General features: G+C 38.3%; 2 long non-coding RNA genes across 2 annotated transcripts; both read right to left on the bottom strand.

The window, feature by feature from the left end:
• Window positions 1-5,026: 5,026 nt before the first annotated feature.
• On the bottom strand, window positions 5,027-6,048 carry LOC126976909 (uncharacterized). Its single transcript, XR_007732011.1, has 2 exons — window positions 5,945-6,048; window positions 5,027-5,301 (listed from the first exon to the last, which is right to left on the bottom strand). It is a non-coding gene; the product is annotated as an uncharacterized LOC126976909 (long non-coding RNA).
• Window positions 6,049-15,668: 9,620 nt separating this feature from the next.
• Window positions 15,669-16,551, bottom strand: LOC126976918 (uncharacterized). The gene is made up of 2 exons (XR_007732021.1): window positions 16,465-16,551; window positions 15,669-15,939 (listed from the first exon to the last, which is right to left on the bottom strand). It is a non-coding gene; the product is annotated as an uncharacterized LOC126976918 (long non-coding RNA).
• Between the last annotated feature and the right edge of the window lie 3,718 nt (window positions 16,552-20,269).

The following is a 20,269-nucleotide window of genomic DNA, read 5'->3' as shown; positions in this document are numbered from 1 at the left end:
GCGCCGCATGAGATGGACGAATTTTATCAACGAAAATGTCATGCGAGCGTACTATGGGGCGATGGAAAGGGAAACAAACCTCACTGCGTATCGATCCCGAATGCTTTCTCTGTTTCAGATCCTTGAACCAGGAATGACCGTTACGACACAACGACTTTCTGATCAAGTGCGGTTTATTAAACGCAACAACGTGTTGGATGATGCTACGCTTGATCAACTACGCTCTGAGGTGACAGTCTCTACACCTACCACTAATCAATCTGAACCATCTAACGATCAAGCGAACTCACAAATTAATCTGATGTCACCTACAGATTGAAGTTCTGTCGTGGTGGACGTCGAGACTGTAACTGTAAGTACCCATGATAATGAGCAATTGAGGAGGGCTTTGGAAGATTAGATTCTCGAGTTCAGACTAATACCAGCTTCTGGGAAACCGCGACTTCCCCGTTTTCCCACGTATAACGGTAACATATCGTTAGTTGTGGCTCTGGATCGTATACTTGATACATATTTACAATCTAGCCAATACCTTGCTAATACACATTCGATCCTTTACTGTGCAGCCGGGTTGCTCATATCAGGTTCCCGGATTCTCATAGAGGGACAGGGGTCGCTGGTGAAACACCTCATTGGCAAAACAGGATTGAACAACGGATCAATGCTGCTAGAACCAAGATAGGCAAACTAATCTGTTTTAGAGCGGGTAATGCCCGCCCAGGTTTCTGCGTGGGCGAACAGGATCCGCCGCTATAAAAAACGCGCAGACAGATATCATTAGAATCGCACCTTCCAAAGTGACCCAAGAAAGATATATAGAAGTTGGGAAGACAACGCACCCTGTGGTACTGATGTTCACCTGCCAAATTTGGATGAGATGTACTCATTTTGGAAAAATATTTAGTCGGTGCCCATCACTCATACTGACAATGAATGGATGAATACCGTTGAGCGCTCGTGTGAACAGTTGCAACCTATGGCGCCTATTGTTATTTGCCCACTTGATGTCACAAACGCAATTAGTTTAACCTACAACTGGAAAAGCCCAGGGGCAGATGGGTTACAAAATTTTTGGTTGAAATGGTTGCGGTCTTCACACGGGTGCTTAGCTAAACAATATCAGGAAGCCATTAAGTCGGAATCCCTCCCTTCTTTTATAACTACAGGTATCACCTTTCTGCTTCATAAATCGGGTAGTACCATGGAACCTAGAAAATTTTGACCAATAACATGCTTACCCACAATCTATAAGCTCCTTACATCCATATTGAAATAAAAAATTAAATAAACATTTTTGTGAAAATAAAATTTTAGACCCTGCTCAAATATGGATGTAAGGTTGGGTCCCGTGGTACAAAGGAGCTCCTCCATCATTGACATGGCTGTTAACCAACAGGTTAGTCGTTTCCGTTAACGGTCTTATAGCAAAGAGCCTCGACCATCATCTCAAGAGGTTCTCACTTAATTACTAAACTAAAGCAGATATTTTGGGAACGGCACGCATCGTGCGGAAGTCCTCAGTCTGTCGCCCTAACCACCGGCGGAATTGTCCTGAACCAGCGCCGGCAGAACCTCTATTTTTTATATTTATATTTGTAATATTGTTTTTTATAAATATGTTATATATATAAATGTAGAAAATAAGAGGAAAATTGTAATAAAGAGAATAATAATAATTCGTACTATAAATACGTACCAGTGCTGGTTCTTGGGAATGTTCTATCATCACGGGCAGGATTATTGTCGCCTTTAATAGGCATGGTAATGTGGTAGTTGACCGATTCCGGTTGCAGGCTGTCCTCGGCGAAATCACACATATGAAGGCTACCTCATGAAAGCTGAGAAGGACAAGTTCAGCAAGTATTTTGACTTGGCTAACGAGATGACCCACGAGACGTTGACTCGACCATCATACCTGTGTAGTCCATACGGCAGTCTTATAGCGAAAAACCTCGATCAATATATCAAAACGTTCTCGCTAAGCGGTTACATCAAATATGTAACAAGAACATAAGATGCCTCTGTCTGCGGCCCTGCCACCGAAAGCGCAGCCTTTGGGCATGACTCCCCTGCCGGCGTCACTCCAATCTTATAATTTTGTTTTTGTATTTATCTCGTAATATAATAAATAGTTTTTATTCATATTTTAAAACTAAGATTTATTGAAGAAAATGAATGCATGTGAATAGAAATAACAAATAACTGGATGTGGCTTACTTAGCGTTAGTTACTGACCCTATTAATATCAGTTTCACTAATCAACACTTTAGCCTCCATTGAGGGAGCCGAATCTCTTTTTAAAACCCTTAGATATGGTAGTAAAGAATTCAGAGGGATTCTTCTGAATTTGTTCGACCAACTCTGTGAATTCTTTAACGTTGGGTAGAGTAGCAGACGTGTCTTCTGTTGCGGCACGAGTTCTTCTTGGTACGTCAGCTTGACACAAGACCACGCAGGCGAGGACGGCAATACTAACAATTACTACCTGTTGATGAGATAAAAAATATTTAGTCTGTCCTTACATCGTTATGAAACTAAAACAAAGATATAAGTTAGAGATATTAGTAGCAAGTATTTCCACTATATTTATTTCCAAGCGTTTTGGAATTGAAAATCAAATTGGATATAAACACGTTGTAAAGGTCTGTGTCAGTAATTAAATTTAGAACAAAATCTATGAGTAGTCTTTCCGAAAATTAAACGACATATGTGCGAAGTCTGAGAGTTCGATGGGGACAGAAGATCGGCGATCACTAATTTGTCAGTGACGGACGGTACAGCAGTCGGGGTTAACTATTCTATTCTATCTATTCGGTCTTTTAATTAATTGTATATTATTTTCTAATAGTTTATTTCCAATATCAAAATTTACTTTTAAATGTCATCTGTTGCATAGGTGTAAAAGTGGTTACTTAGTTAGCTACGACAAAAAAGATCGATCAGATATTTGTTAATAGACACCTTGTCGATATCCCTACATACTTCTTACGCTAAAACTGCATGAATAAACGCTAGTGGGAAAGATGTTTCTACCGGTGCCTTCTAGCGTAACCACGTGTTCAGATTTGGTACGGACGGACCTTCGGACGCTCCGGCGTCGTACTCGGTACGGTCTCTAGGGTAAAACTAATTATTTTGTGCGATAAAAAAGGCAACATACCAAGTGTTCGAAAGTTAGGTCACACCAAATCCGGTGATGTGTAGCTTTGCAATAACTAACAAGCTCATTGGATATTCGAAATACACTTTGGTGTTTTTTTATGGAAGATGACAAATCCCCTCTTTGTAAATGACAATTCCATCCATGGTTTCTGGCAAATTTACGCAAATATTTTCGAGATTTGAAATGCTAAGTTTATTATTACGTTTGAATTCATGTTGAGTTTGTGATGAATAGTTCTGTTGTTCCATCTCAAAAACCACTTTTCATTTTCTTTAACGATTATCTGAAAAATTCTATATTCCCCATAGTTTGGATTCATGCCTACATCACGTCTGTACATAAAGCGGGAATAAAGAATATTACTGGAAAATTATCTATTTCACCTACACAATCGAAGGCTTATGAATTAACGTTGGTACATAATGTTATTTATTCTGCTTTACACAATATTATGAAATCGAATAGCTCGGTTTTCTAAGGCGTTCCTACCACCACCAACATTGTCTTTACCAAATACTTGTTTGTAAATATGGACCGCCCATTCCAAGCCAATGCTTTTTTATATTTACTTCCAAAATTGTTTTGACAAAAAACTGCATTTAACGGTTTTTGAGCTAACTAACCTTCTACGATGACTCTCCTAAGTGTATATAGAAGATTCCAAACAGTAGTAATCAATGGATTTTAATCAGGTAAAGTCAATAACATATCCTCTGGAGTCCCGCAAGTTAACATTTTTGGACCTTTATTATTTATTTTTCACGTAAACGATATTAAAGAATACTTGTAAAAATCACACTTCTTCGTGTACATACTTGAAATAAAAATTTACAGAGCCTGCACAAATGCATCGTACACTAAACTGCTACAGCGAGATTTGGACAGGTTTTCCTGGTTTTGTGAGACGGCGTTCACTAAACCTAATAGTCTTTACCATCTTCTACTACCTAAATATATTATAAATTATAGCCACTATTACTAGAAAAATATATATTTCTAAGATTTGTTATGATAAGTTTGACGGCACCGAACTGAGCAGTTAGTCGTGCTATGTCTTTCCCTGTACCACGTATAGACGGGAAGTTCAGGTGTGCTGGCTATTTCATGTACCACACCACCGGAGGCACGCCGGTGTATAGGCCCCTCTCACCAACTTACAGAAACATTCAATGTACGTATCCTAACTTAGACATCTTTGCCACATCAGCACCTGAATTCAAAAAACTAGTTTAAAAAAAAAAATTAAATAAAAAATTAATAATTAATGCTCATTTAAATTTTATACAAATACTAGCTGGCTTGGCAATGGTATTGCCATAGAAATTAATAAAAAAATAGGGGTATAAAAATAGATGCTGACCGATTCTCAGACCTACCCGATATGCACAAAAAATTTCATACAAATCGGTTCAGCCGTTTTGGAGGAGTTTGGTAACAACACGAGAATTTTATATATTAGAAATCACCACTTTAATTTTCTCACTATTTTTTATTTTATATTTGGTACAATTTGTAGTTATTTATTGAGTGTGGGATTGACATGATACACGTACGTTTCCTCGTAGAAAAAATGCATCAAGCTGTTTAAAGCGATAGAGTAAGTGCTTCTAACTTATAATATAACTTAAAATAAATTTATGAGACATTTCATTTTGAGTCAGGTTGTAGGGCGCAGAACGGTAACATCAGTGTCGTATTGCAGTGAGGGTTTAGCCTTTTATGACAAATTAGGACTCAGGTTATATTGTAACTGTTCCCACCAGATGATGCCGTCAAACACCAGTTGAGCCATCTCATTGTTTAAGCCCCATAAAAAATAGGTGAGGACCATATTAAACTTAATATAAAAATCAAAACAAAAAATAAAAATTGAACATTTATTAGCTTTGTAAAACAGTTAATTGTACCATTCGTTTGTACAGCGTGTACAAAGTTCCTGTTAACTATACTCCTAAAGCAAAACCTTGTCCAATGTTGTTCACTGCAGAATCTTCGGCTATAAGTTGGTTATTCGAAGTGTTTGGTCCGATATTAGTATCGGGAACATTGGGATAATATTCTACATAACGTCTAGTTATGACTGCAGCATCAGTCGTCAAAGTCAATACGCATGCGAGGAGAGCGAAGGTTACAACTGACTGAAAAGAGATAAGGGGTGATCAAAATTTAGTAAAGCACTACGTTAAAACATCTTTAGAATAGATTTAATTGTGCAGTTACGGCGCACCTATGTTACACAACGTAGTCTTGATTTAGCATTTTTGTGAAGTATTGATGAAATTAGCAAGATATTGACCTGATGAGGTGGGTTATACTCCATGTCTATTGCAATTCTTAGCTTCACTGCAAATGAGATCGTCACTTTAAGATATATTTTAATTATATTTAGTCTCATTAGCCCAGTAATTTCACTGCCTATAGTGCCTTTCAAACCGAAACTCACGGGGGAAGGTGCAAAAGGCGCCGTTATGGCATACTACCTAGCCAGGAACCTCTGGTAAAAAAAAGCCTTTCCAGCAGTGAGCTCGTGCTGATATTAGGTAAAGTGTCACTCTTGATTTTATTTAGCAGAAAAACGCGAAAGAATGTTGAAACGATAATCTTGCAAGACACGTATGTGAAAACTCCATTACCAGTCCTGTATCGGTAGATACCGAAACAGTTTATGCAAATAAGTAGTTACTGATTTGAAAGTATAAGCTAAAACTCTTTATGTTTTTCTCGAAGCTTTAGAAATCATATCATAATTTATTCAAATAAATAAATAATGTTATATTTTACCTTTGACGCCATTTTCCAAACTTCATAAGACTTGCAATATGTCAGTTTGAAAATTCGCTATATATTTATATGAAAACTTATCAGTTTCTATGTATATAATTAATGTATTTAGAACTAAATTATATCATAATCTATACTGTGTAATTAAATTTACATTTAAATTACACTTTCCAATGCGAGAAACATTTATAATGATAACCAATAATGCATATTTTATGATTTTCAGGATACATTTATTTATTGTAGTTAATAATACAATAGTTATTATAATGTATATCCATACTATGTAATATTATAAAGAGGTGAAGTTGTTGAGGTGGTAGTGTAGTAATTTGGAAAACTCTATTACCCATATAAAGCTAAAATAGTTGTGCATGTCATAGGATATATGTATAATAACCGGAAAAGTGATAATTATTTTTCGAAATCGTCGCATTTGCAAATTAAGTCAAAGAAAAAATGTTCCACCAAGAACAGTTCTTACAAACGCTGCGTTAACGATGAGAGATATATAATTGATTTATATATATGTATTTGGCGGCATTGGAACACCCACCAATACGGTTAACTAAGGTTGAGGATTAAGATTCAGATATTAATAGTGTATGTACCCCACGTGTTTCTCTTAACGGAAAAATATTAATGATTGGGTTTCCCAAGGGATACCAGTGTTGCTGAGTCACTTCGGAATTTTTCGGAATTCTTCTTTTGGAAAATGTTAAAGAACGTAAACAAAATTTCAAATTCAGTTTTGTTAACCCAGCAGAAATAATTAAAACGTGTAAAAATAATAAGTTCAGTAATTGATGATAAAGCAATGGTCATAGATATTTATGTATTTATTTATTTATTTATATAACCACACTACATCCATCATTACAGGTTTAACAATTTAAACAAATAAAGTTATAACAATAGTATCATTGAAACACATATTTCGTAAAAGAAAAACTTAATTAACTAGATAATATTACTCTAATTGAATACAAACTATACAATACGCAGCTCTAGTGAGTTCACTCATCGAACAAGAGAACAGATCTAAGTGTTCGGACATCGCGTTGAGCACCCGCAGCACACGCGTGTGCGGTGCGCGCTGCAGAAGGTTGGTGCGTGCACGAGGCACCAATAGCAGCGGTGGTCGCCGCCGCCGTCCTACGTACTCGTCAGGGACACACAGCAGTACTGACTCCAGGAGCCTAGGACTGTGTATTATTACGAGAAGTCGCTTTAGCTATGTATATACTTTTAGTAAATACATAGCTAAAGCGACTTCTCTTCTAACCTCAATTTTGTAATAACCCGCCATGCCTAACAGAAACAAAGTAGGATACAATAATGGGTAGCCCGGATATACGCCAAACTGCTTGAGATACATGAACCTAAGGAACTTATTATGTATACGTTCAAGCATAAATTTATATTTAGCCTCATGGAGAGACCAGATTGCAGAATTACATTCCAAGTGGCTTCTAACCAGTCATCGTACAATGCTCTCAAAGCCCCAATATTTGTAAATTGGTTTGCTAGCCGTAACATTAAACCTAAGTTACGATATGCTTTCTTGCAAATATCAATAATATGGGTCCTAAAGTTCAAGTCAGCTGTAAAGCACACTCCTAAGTCTCTGACCTCAGTCACCCTTTTAAGTAAGTTTCCTCCCATATGATATGGATGATGATGTGGAATATGTGATCTACTAAATGATAATATTGAACACTTACTTGTGTTAAAATATAGTTTATTTTCTATGCTCCACTTTAGAACGTTGTTTATATCCTGTTGAAGTGGCTCATAGTTTTGGTTTTCAGTTTTGTAAACTAATAAAACCTGCGAATATCAATGGTGTTGACTTGGTAACTACTTGGGGTAGATCATTTATCATCAAAATAAATAGTAATGGCCCTAAATTACTATCCTGACTGACACCTGAGTTTGTGGCATAGGGCTCTGAATAATATCCGTTACAGTCTACGTACTGACTTCTATCACGTAAATAGTTGGCAAAAAAACTCCAGGGTATGAGGAGTGCAGCCTACACACGCCAGCTTATGTAACAGAACATCGTTGTCGACCGTATCGAATGCTTGTTTAAAATCAAAGTAAGCCACGTCCACATGTGCGCCAGTATCTACTGCAGGTACAAGGTGAGTCATCAGTTCCAGTAAATTTTCTGTTGTCCCTCGTCCAGGACGAAATCCGTGCTGAGCATCGGACAACTGAGCACTTACCTGTGGGTACAAGCGTCTCTGGATGGCTGACTCGAATATTTTGCCAGGAGTGCTCAGCACTGCAACAGGTCTATAGTCACTGGCCTCAGTACCTCCTTTACCTTTAGGCACTGGTACAACTCGAGTGATTTTCCACCAATCCGGATATATTGCAGCTTCAATACACACATTGAATATATGTAACAAAGGTTTGACTAATATATATCTAACGTCTTTAAAAATAAAAGCAGGAATGCCATCCGGTCCAACTGAACGTTTAGGCGGGAGACACTTGAGCGCGCTCAAGACATCGTCGGTACGCAAGGGCTCTAAATGAGTCCATGCACCCGCCGACTCCACCGTCACACCTGCGCTTGCCGCTGCCACGCTCAGCAAGGCCGGATCTGGATTATACATCGACTTAAAAAACTTAGGGAACTCTCCGGCACATTGATAATCAGACAGCAATTTCCCGTCTTTTATTATTTTTATTTCGTTCATGTTACCTTTTCTAGATCTAATATAGTTCCAAAAGGCTAATGGATCCAGGGCCAAATGTCCCTGTACGCGATCACGGTATTGGTCGTGTGCACGTTTAGTTTTGATTTTAACTATTTTCCTATATCGTGAAAATTCTTGGTAATCACTACGCAAGTTACTCGATTTATAAATTTTATGAAATTTGTATTTAAGTTTTATAGCCCTTATAATGTCAGCGGTATACCATACCGGATAAACATATTTATGTTTTAATGACTGTGCCTCTTTGGTGGGGACACAGTCGTTAAATGCTTCATAAAGTTTACTATAAAACGAGTTGAGTAGAATGTTTAAATCTTTTGTGTTGTACAATTCACTCCAGTCTATCAAACTTAGCATATTATATAACCTAGTGAAATCGGCTTTATTGAAATTCCAACGCTTAATGTGTATCGGGGCTTGAGAACATCGCGAAAACTCGGGTACGGGAGGTGAGGTGAGCGCGGGAAAGCAGGGCCTCGGCAAGGGCGGCGGAGAGCGCGCGCTGAGTGTGATGCACACTGCGAGTGGCGGGTGGTACGCGTCCACCGGTTGCAGCGCCTAATCCGCGAGCTCCACACACACCCCACTGCGAGCGCTCAACACCACATCCAATTGTCTGCCTATACAGTTAGTTACCGAGTTATACTGAGTGAACTCACAGAATGTCATAAAATATTCAAAGTAATTGCTTACAGTACTATGGCAGGAATATAAATTAAAGTCTCCAATCAATACTAAGTTGTTTTTATATGTAAAACATATTTTTTCTAATAATGTAAACAATAACATATACTCATTTTCTTCAGTCTGTGGTGGAATATACACTATGCAACATGTAAATAAATGCCTATTATGCTTAAAGACATAAATACAAACTAATTCAAATTTATGATTATTTATGTCGATATTGTCCGGTATCGTCACTCGCCTCAAAATGAACCGCGGTGTGGCCACTAAAAGTACTCCACCTTGCTTGCGCCCATATCACATCGTATTATTATACGATGTGATCGAGCGGATCCAGAAAGTATAAACTCTGCATTATGTATTGCTTAATTTAGGCCGGTCTCAGTTATTGCGAATAAATCTGCTTCGGATGACTCTAGTAGCGATACAAATTGAGTTGTTTTTGTCCATAATCCTCTAACGTTTTGATTAAGAATTTTCAACTTACTATAGTGATTATGTATGGGTTTGTTTTGTTTTGGTGGAGCGACGAAACCAAATCCATTCGCTGAATTCTACATTAAGGGGCCATAATTCCTGATCACAAAGTTTCTCAAAGTCACTTACCGTTACGCCAATCCTAAATGAGCTGTATCCTCTCTCAGTTTTGTGCTTTAACTTTTCAATGACAATATCCGCGTTGTTTCCCAAAATATTTTTTTACATAATCTTTTAGAGTATCTTCCGATGTGTTCATATCCAATCTCCACACATGTAAAAATTTCCTACGTTCAACAGCTTTTAAGGAGCCAATTAATTTATTGCCACCTTTCAATATCGGGTTAGTCTTATTATAAATTACTGGGCAAATTAGACTTAAAACCTTATGTCTCAAGGTGACAAGCGCAATAATTGTAGTGCCGCTCAGAATTTTTGGGTTTTTCAAGAATCCTGAGCGGCACTGTATTGTAATGGGTAAGGCGTATCAATTACCATTAGCTGAATGTCCTGCTCGTCTCGTCCCTTATTTTCATAAAAAAGGAGATATTAAGTGAACCCTGATTGTAACTCTAAGTCAAAACACTGACGATTTGGACGTGACCAAAAGTTATGTCAAATTTTTTAATATGCAAAAAAAAATCGGGACCATGAAATTACTCAGAGCGCGTTAGATTATTTAACAGCCAGTTCATCTTAATGTCTTTGTCATCCTGACCCAATATCTGAAAATTATGGGGAGAAATTCCCTTAACCTCAGGGTTTGAAATTTTTGTTTTAGTAATCTGATCTGCTGCCCTAGATGTTTGACCCTATATACAGGGCTACAATACACAATAACTCTTGTGTTTTTTTATAGTTCACATTTTTATTTTTACGGTTATGTAAGCCATTCCACAGCTTTGTGGTACGTGGAAGAAAGCTCATTGAAAACCGCACTGTAGAGGACCGCTACACATCCAGATGGTGAGGATGATATCCTACCTTGTGGCATGTCGTGCGAAGGTGGAATTCGGCGGCAGGAATCAGGTTAAACAGCTCTTCGGAACACTCCCCGTGGTAAATGCGGTAGAAGACACACAATGAAGCGACTTCTCTACGCAACGCCAGGTGATCCAGCCGTTCACAGAGCACTGGGTCCCCGACAATTCGAGCTGCTCTACGTTGCACGCAGTCAAATGGATCGAGCTGATACTGGGGTGCGCCAGACCAGAGATGACAGCAATACTCCATGTGTGGCCGGACCTGCGATTTGTAGAGCGCTAGTATGTGTACCAGCTTGAAGTATTGCCGTGCTCTATTAATGAAGCCCAGTTTCTTTGAAGCGAATTTGGCTTTGCCCTCCAGATGACATTGGCAATCGCTCGAGATTTTGAGACCGAGACCTGATTCCGATACTAGGCGAGGCTTTAAGGGATGTGTTGTCGAAGAGCGGTGATCCGACAAATGTTTTTTTTTAGTGGTAAACGCGCAAACTTGAGTCTTCTGGGGGTTAAATTGGACATGGTTCAATTTTCCCTATCCCGCGACCTTCTCAAGAGAGGACTCGATAGAAGACACAAGTTTCTCCCGGCACTGGTCGACGATTTTCCGAGAGAGACCTGCATGGCCAATGTAAACGGCATCACGTAATACAATACATACAACACATAACGGCATATGCAGAAGAAACAGCGTGGGAGACAGCACACAGCCTTGGTGCACTCCAGCATTCACGGGCTTCGGGTTCGAGCAATATCCGTCGACAACGACCTGTATGCTGCGCCCAGTGAGGAAGCTGGAGGTCCACTTGCATAAGCTCTCGGGAAGTCAAATGATGGGAGTTTTGAGAGGAGCGCCTTGTGCCATACACGATCAAAGGCCTTCGCTATATCCAGGCTAACTACCAGGCCTTCCCCCTTGCTTTCAATAGCCGCAGCCCAGCTATGTGTTAGGTATACCAGAAGATCACCTGCCGACCGACCATGGCGAAACCCGTATTGTCGATCGTTGATCAACTGGTGACCCTCTAGGTATACCAAGAGCTGACGGCAAATTATGCTCTCCATGATTTTGCAGAGCAGGGAGGTAATAGCAATAGGCCTGTAGTTTGCCGGATCCGAACTGTCTCCTTTTTTTTGGATCGGATGGACTAGGGCTGACTTCCATGAGTCAGGGACTACGCCTTTTGTATATGAGTGCCGGAATAAAAGCGTTAGCACCGGCGTCAAATCAGGGGCAAACGTTCTAAGCACGATTGGAGAAATGCCATCCGGCCCTCTCGACTTCCTGACGTCCAACGAAAACAGAGCTCGCCTAACAGTTTTCTGTCTAAACTGTGTACTTCAGGCATAAAGCTCTGACATCGTGGGATGGTCGGCGGTGTTTTTCCGTTGTCGTCAAGAGTCAAGTTGAAGGCGAAAAGAGCGCACAAGAGATCGGCTTTCTCTTTTGCCGTATGGGCCAGGATGTCATTCCTTATGTGCAACGGCGGCATGGACGGCTGGCTGAAGTTACCAAGAGCAGCTTTTGACAACGACCAGAACTTGCATGTTCCGGTCGGGTATCTGGAAATCTGCTCGCCGATTTTGACGACGTGTTTTGACTTTGCACGGGCGATTTGCCGCTTAGAACTATGCAGTTCGGATCCTTTGTGCCCAGCACCGCAACCCAAGCTCGATACGCCTGTTTTTTGCAGTAAGATGCTGCTATAACAGACCCATCGAACCAGGGCTGTGATCTGCCATCGATCGGTACTACAGAGCTTGGTATAAAAATATCCATGCCCTGTAGTATCACATCGGCTACTGCAACGGCGCAGGCACTAGGATCATCCGAAGGGAAACAAACCCTGCCCCATGGGTAGGATGCAAAAAAGGAACGCATCCTATCCCAATCTGCTGATTGTAGTGCCAAACGCGGCGAGTCGCTGGTGGTCTGCGACGTTGGCGTCGGATAGGCACTACACTCCTGACCAGGCAATGGTCGGACATTCCAAGAGGGGCGTCGACAAAGACCTGGTAACCATGTGTATTCAGCAGAAGATCCAATAAGGATGGCATGTGGCTATCCACATCCGGGAGTTGTGGATACACCAATTGGGACAGACCATACGCCAATGCAAAATTATTCACAGATCGCTCTGCGTAGTCTGTGGTACGTGATCCAAGCCATTCGGCATTGTGCCCGTTGAAATCACCCAAGACTACGATTTCAGCAGAGGGGATCTGTGCAAGCACGTCGTCAACGCCGGCACGTCAGAGAGTGAACAGGTCCCTACCGTCAAAATTGCCGAGACGGTGACAGCAGATATCCTCCCTAACGTACACACATACCCCGGCATGAGGCAAAAAATTGTGCTCAATTTTGTACCCGGGGTACGTTAAATATGACGTATCGCTAGGTCGAGATATCTGCGTCTCCGTAACAAAACACAAGGTCTCAAGGTGGTGGTGGACGGCGTTTAAATTGGAGTGAATTCCCCTGTTATTGCAAAAGTCCACGTTGAGTGTGGAGCGGGGTGCCGTGGTGTTACTGCCTCGATTGTCATTGGTCATGCGTGGTTCTGTGCCCTCCCCAGAATACCAAGGGCAGCCCGAGCTAGAGTGCTCGGGGAGGGATTCTCCGACTCTGGTAGAGCCGGTACCCTCCTGGGGTAAAATCTTTTTAAGTCGGTTTGTCATATTCGGGTGGAAGGGGGAATGGCCAGTCTTCTCTTGATTTTAAACAGAAATTGCCTAAAGAATTCCGAAGAGACCGAATCAGGTGGAAATATGAAGGTCCAAGGTCAGGTATATATATGGCGGATGTTGTTAGCTCTTAGCGTACCGCGGTTCCACGTGTAACCATTCGAGGAACGTAATTTGACACCACGTTACATACCGAACAACGACCAAATACACACGACCTCATACACTTTCTTGTCTTATTTAATTATTAGAAATTACTTTTTTACTTTAAACTTATAATAGAATAAAAATCCGTTAAATTCTGTACAAATAAGAACAAAGATAATGGGGTGTTGGCATACAAAAGTTAACAGAAAAAGGGTGCGGGGACTTCAGTCTTTCAGTCAGTCGATGTGATACGGAAGTGCGTAGAAATTTTGTTTCTTTTCAAAGTTTGTTTAAGTTTTCTACATTAAGCTTGTGTGGCACCTAAATATCAAACGTTTTTGTGTACCTAGTTTTTTTAATGGGTCAAAACTATTAATTTGGTCAATTCCCAGTTCTTATCAGTAGTTATGTTATACGAGTAACTACTGCGCCCATAGTGCTCCAATTTTTCAAAATTGGCTTCCATTTTATCCGTAAAAGGGTTATCAGAACGCTTAAGGCTGCTATCCCAAGAAAACGCCAAAATAGCGCATAGTTGAAGCTATTTCTTGATGGTTTATATAAAGCTTATATTTTTACAAAAAATAATTATAAGTCTACAGAATATGAGAAGAACATTAGTTTTTATTTTCATTTCTATTTTTTATGACAGTGCGAAATAATATCACCTAATACCTCTTTTTTTTTCAGTTGAAGCTATGCTAATCATTCAATCTAGATAAAAACTGTACGACTATTCATTTATTGTACACCAAAATACTACATAACATAGATTTAAGAAAATTTATTGAATTAGGCGTTACTTTGCGGAAATCCATAATTATACAAATTATTTAAGTTTTCTTTAGTGTTAATTCCGCCAATATTTCTTTTCTAAAAACAATTTTAAATTTTAAAAACCTTTGTTACGGGTTTCTTCCGGAGGTAATAAGTCACAACAGCCGACCAATCACAGCGCGTCATTTCATGGGACGAGGGTATAAAGAGCGGCTTCCGGCTCATTTGATTCAGTCTCAATAGCAAATAGCCAGGTTTTCCCAGTTTCCTGGATTCCCCCCCCCCCACACAAACCTCATGTATTAGTTTTTTAAGCATAATAAAGTTTTATCCCTCAATACGTAGATAGGGTTGTAGAAATAAGTTTTCTGATACCTACATATATAAGGCCTAATTGTAAATTGCTTTAATAAGTAGATTTAAGTAATTTTGTATATATACTTTAAGATCAAATATAGAAATTTGGAATTTGAATTTGATTTTTTATTTTTTATTTGATTCAGTCTCGTGCCAGATTTTGGCGAGACAACGCGTCCTGAGGATGCCTCGTGTAGAGGCGAAACACGTGTCGAATTGTTTTTAAAAAACAAATATTGGCGGAATTAACACTAAAGAAAACTTAAATAATTTGTATATCATATTTTTGTAAAGAAAATTCTATTATGTTTGTAATAAATTAAAAATCTTCTAATTCCGAATTTAAACTAAGGTGATCTTGTACAAGAGAGGTTACCTAACTCATCTCGATTCCTCAAGGCTCTATTACTCTTACTGACACCGCAATAGGTCCCAATTATGTTTTCGCGACTTGCTTATTTTCCCCATTAGATGCACTTATTTTGCCAGAAAGAAAAAAGTTTTTAAATTGTTTTTAAATTTTAACTTATAATAGATATGTTTTTAAATTGGTCGTAAGATTTAAGGTCAAACGTTTTACTACACAAGAAAATTTGGCCCAAAGGCATTGATTCCCAACGGGCTCGCGGTTCACAAAGAAGAATGATCAATTAATACAGTTTAACACAACTAACAGACACATACGACATTCCATCTTTCATCTCAAGGCCAGGTTGTAGAACGATAATATCACATTGCTACGCTTTATGTTAGGACGGGTAGACTCAGTTCCTATAAGCGATACCATCTAATATATCAGATGAGCCATCAGTTCTTTTGAGCAGTAAAAAAATCCATTGAAAATCGTTGAGGAATTTAATATAAATCAAAACAAAGAAATCAAAAAATCAAAACGTTTAATAGATCATACTGTTTAATATACAATTCTATTGTTCAGTGTGTACTTAAATTTTGTTTACTATTTTCCTGAAGCAATACCTTGTCCTATGTTGTTTACGGCAGAATCGTCAGCAATAAGTTGGTTAGACGAATAATTTGGTCCGACATTAGTGTCTGGTGTTTCCGGATATACAACGTAGCGTCTTAATGGTCCTGAAGCATCAGTAGTCACAGTTAATACGCATGCGATGAGAGCGAAGATAATCACTGACTGAAAAGAGATAAGGTATGATGACATGACATTTTCACAGTAAAAAGAAATATTGCTGTCGATATATTCATTATCAATGTAAGTGTATTTTAGCAAGTTACGCAGTCCCAGTGAGCATGTGAATGTGAATTCTTTGCAGATCACGGTATATATGCAAAACGATTTCACGCAGTATCAAGTAGTGCTTTCGTACAAAGTGAAGGTATTTTTTGTTAAATAGAAAAAAGTGAAAGAAATAACAATGAAATGGTTACAAGCAACGTATATGAAAAACCCCTTACCAGTCTTGCATTATATTAATGTTTGGCATTGGTATTAATCAAATCAAAAATTTCTTTATTCATCTAGCTTCGGGAACACCACTTCAGAAAAGGTTGAGCTTTAATGAGAGGAAGTGGCAAGAAAAAAGATCATTCAAAGTTGTTGCCTGCATAGCAGAAGCATAAACACGTTTGCCAGATTTAACTAAATGATGAGCGTTTTTCTTTAAGTTTTGGAAAAATATGAAAATAATATTTTATTTACCTTTGACGCCATTTTCTAAGCTGCTAGATAATTACCTTGTGTCATTTTAAAAATTTCGCTCTATATTTATATGGAACCTTATCAGTGTTTATCTATTTAATTAATGTGTTTAGAATTACATTATATCATAATCTATACTGTGTAAATCAATTTACATTTAAATTACACTTTCCAATGCAAGAAATATTTATAATGATAACCAATAATGCAAATTTTATGATTTTATAGATACATTTATTAGTGTCGTTAATAATACAATAATGAATATAATATAATATATCCATACTAGTTTTATAAAGAGGTGAAGTTTTTGAAGTGGTAGGGGTAATCCCTGGATCTACTGAACCAATTTGGAGAATTCTACACCAGTGTTGCTGAGTCACTTCTTTTGGAAAATGTTAAAGAATGTAAACGAGATTTCAAATTCAGTGTTGTTAGCCCAGCAGAAATTATTAAAATCTGTGAAAATTATAAGTTCAGTAATTGACGTAATAGCACCATATCTAGCGCCAGTTTTTAATAGTTGTATTGAACATGGCGTGTTTCCTGACCTTCTGAAATAATGTAAAATTACACCAATATTTGTCGTATCACCGCTCTTCGACAACACTTCCCTTAAAGCCTCGCCTAGTATCGGAATACTGGGTCTCGAAATCTCGAGCGATTGCCAATTCCGTGGCCATCTGGAGGGCAAAGCCAAATTGGCTGGAGCTGGAGCTTGGCAAAGCCAAATTCAAAGAAGCTGGGCGTCATCAATAGAGCACGGCAATACTTCAAGCCGGCCTACATTCTAGCGCTCTACAAAGCGCAGGTCCGGCCACACATGGATTATTGTTTATTATATTTATATATATATATGTTTATTATATTGCTGTCATCTCTAGTCTGGCGTACCCCAGTATCAGCTCGATCCATTTGACCGCGTGCAACGCAGAGCAGCTCGAATTGTCGGGGACCCAGTGCTCTGTGAACGGCTGGATCACTTGGCGTTGCGTAGAGACGTCGCTTCATTATGTGTCTTCTACCGCATTTATCACGGGGAGTTTTCCGAAGAGCTGTTTAACCTGATTCCTTCCGCCGAATTCCACCTTCGCACGATACGCCACAAGTTAGGATATCATCCCCACCATCTGGGTGTGTGGCGGTCGTCCACAGTGCGGTTTTCAAGGAGCTTTCTTCCTCGTACTACAAAGCTGTCGAGCTTCCTTGTGCGGTGTTTCCGGTACGATACGACATGGGTACCTTCAAAAAAAGCGCGTACACATTCCTTAAAGGCCGGCAACGCTCTTGTGATTCCTCTGGTGTTGCAAGAGAATGTGGGCGGCGGTGATCACTTAACACCAGGTGATTGTTATTTTTGGAATCGGTGTCCTTCCGCCGCGACCCGCTCTCGCCTCTCGCCTCCTCACAACTCAAGCACATCTCACCTATAACTATGTATGTAGTTACAAACCTATCTTGGATGACACCGACTCCAAAAATTACAATAATCGTAGCTAGAGTTAGATTAATTAATTAGATTGTATAAAAATACGCAATTATTTTTATACTTTTTAGTGCATATTATATCTATTGTTTTAGAATAGTATTTTTGAAGTCGGTTGTTTTTTGTTAAAAAAAAAATATTTTTTGATTGTTAGTGAATTTGAAATACACTTACAAACAATTTGTCTAAATATGTGTATAAATAAGATTCAGCCGAGTATCGTTAATTTGCTCCTAAGAATTGAAGAGTTCCGTTACTTTGTCATGAATTCCGTAATCAGAACCTAACCAAACTATCTTTGGAGTATATCCTTTCCAATAAAAAAATAATCATCGAAATCAGTTGGTGCGATATTGAGTTATTCGTAAATTTATCATCCACTTTGCTATACCGGTGTATAGCAAATTTAAGACTTTTATGGTTTTCTCATGGATGCCATTGTCAGATGTGGACCAATATACAATGGGACCGGGAAACACCTGCTTTCAAATAAAAAGAATTATCAAAATCGGTTCACCCAGTGGAAAGTGTTAAGGTAACAAACATAAAAAAGCACATAACGACGAATTGAGAACCTCCTCCTTTTTTGAAGTCGGTTAAAAAGGAGATATTAAGTGAACCCTGTAATTGTAACTTTTAGTCAGATCACTGACGATTTGGAAGTGACCAAAAGACGTCCGATTTTTGAAAATGTAACAAAAAATCGGGACTCTACTTATATTACTCAGAGTGCGTCAGATTATTATACAACCGGTACATCTTAATGTCCTTGTCATCTTGACCCAATATCTGAAAATTATGAGGAGTAATTCACTTAAAGGGTTTGAAATTTTGGTTTGGAACTTTGTGACGTTCCCATTTTCTAATGTCACGCTCAAATTGTTAGATTATTGAAATGCACACCTTTCTGTATGTAATCAACTTACCTTATCTCAGTCTGACGCGTCACTCAGTCTAGAAAAACACTTTTTTTCTAACGACTGTTTCTTTTTTCTAATCCGATCTGCTGCCACAATAACTCGCCTATCGAATTCTGAAGAGACCGAATCAGGTGGAAATCTGAAGGTCCAAGGTCAGGTCATATACGGCGGATGTTGTTAGCTCTTAGCGTACCACAGTTGCATAATGTTGTATACTATATAAATTCTGTACAAACAAACAAAGACAATGGGATGTTTACATATAAAAGTTAACAGAAAAAGGGTACAGGACTTTAGTCTTTATCGTCTGCCGACGTGATAGTGAATTTCGCAGAATTTGAGTTTATTTTTTAATCAAAGTTTTTTTAGTTTTCCTACAATTAAGCTTGTGTGACCTAAATATCGAGCTTTTTTGTGTACCTTGTTTTTTTTTCAATGGGTCTAAACTATTTTTTGGTCAATTCCTAGTTCTTATCAGTAGTTATATTATAACTACTTTTCAAAATTGGCCTCCGTTTTATTGGTAACAGAGTAACCAGAGCGCTTAAACCAACTTTGCCGCTCTTACTGACATTGCAATAGGTCTTAATTCTTTTTTGCAGTTTGCTGAATTTCTCCATTAGATTCACTTATTTTTTTTATTTTTTTATTCGACAGAAACAAACAGACACATTCATAAATTGATTACATAAATCTAGACCTAAAGTTCCCTAATTTTTAAAACAGCCAATACAGATATGAAAATTAGTAAGTTACAACAAACAATATAATTCTAAATTTGGTTACAAGTTTTTAAATGTATGTTTACAGCATTTTTAAATGAAGCTTATGACTTAAACATGAAAAGGTCTAAGTGGCAAAGTTCGGTATTCATATAATTACACACTCTTCTGATAAAACAATTTTTAACATAAACGGTCCTGCTATGCGGAATGCTAAATAACGGTTTACTAACACATTTTCGCTCACATCTACGGGGTACTCTAAATGTAATGTTATGGAAAAGGGCTGGAACGTCAATCACGGTATTGAGAATTTTGAAGAATAATATAGAATCAAAATAATTGCGACGAAACTGTAAAGACAATGTTGAATCTTTTGATTGAAGTCTCATAGTCCACAATATGTTCGTGACAAAACCTATAATCCAGACATCTTACAAACTTTTTTTGAACACTTTCTATTCTATCGATATGTTTACTATATACAGGATGCCAGACTGTACAAGCGAACTCAAGATGACTACGTACAAAACTGTTGTATAATATTTTACAGAAAGACTTTTTTGCAATTAATTTGAAATTTTATCTTGTATTCTGATATTTTTTTAAAATGCTAGTAAGATTTAAGGTCAATCTTTAAACTTAAAACAAACGTCAAACCTTAAAACACACGAAAA

The sequence above is a fragment of the Leptidea sinapis genome, chromosome 42 (assembly GCF_905404315.1).
Source record: "Leptidea sinapis chromosome 42, ilLepSina1.1, whole genome shotgun sequence".
NCBI lineage: Eukaryota > Metazoa > Arthropoda > Insecta > Lepidoptera > Pieridae > Leptidea > Leptidea sinapis.
Note: the sequence above shows the minus strand (reverse complement) of the source record. Positions and strands in the feature narration are given on the sequence as shown.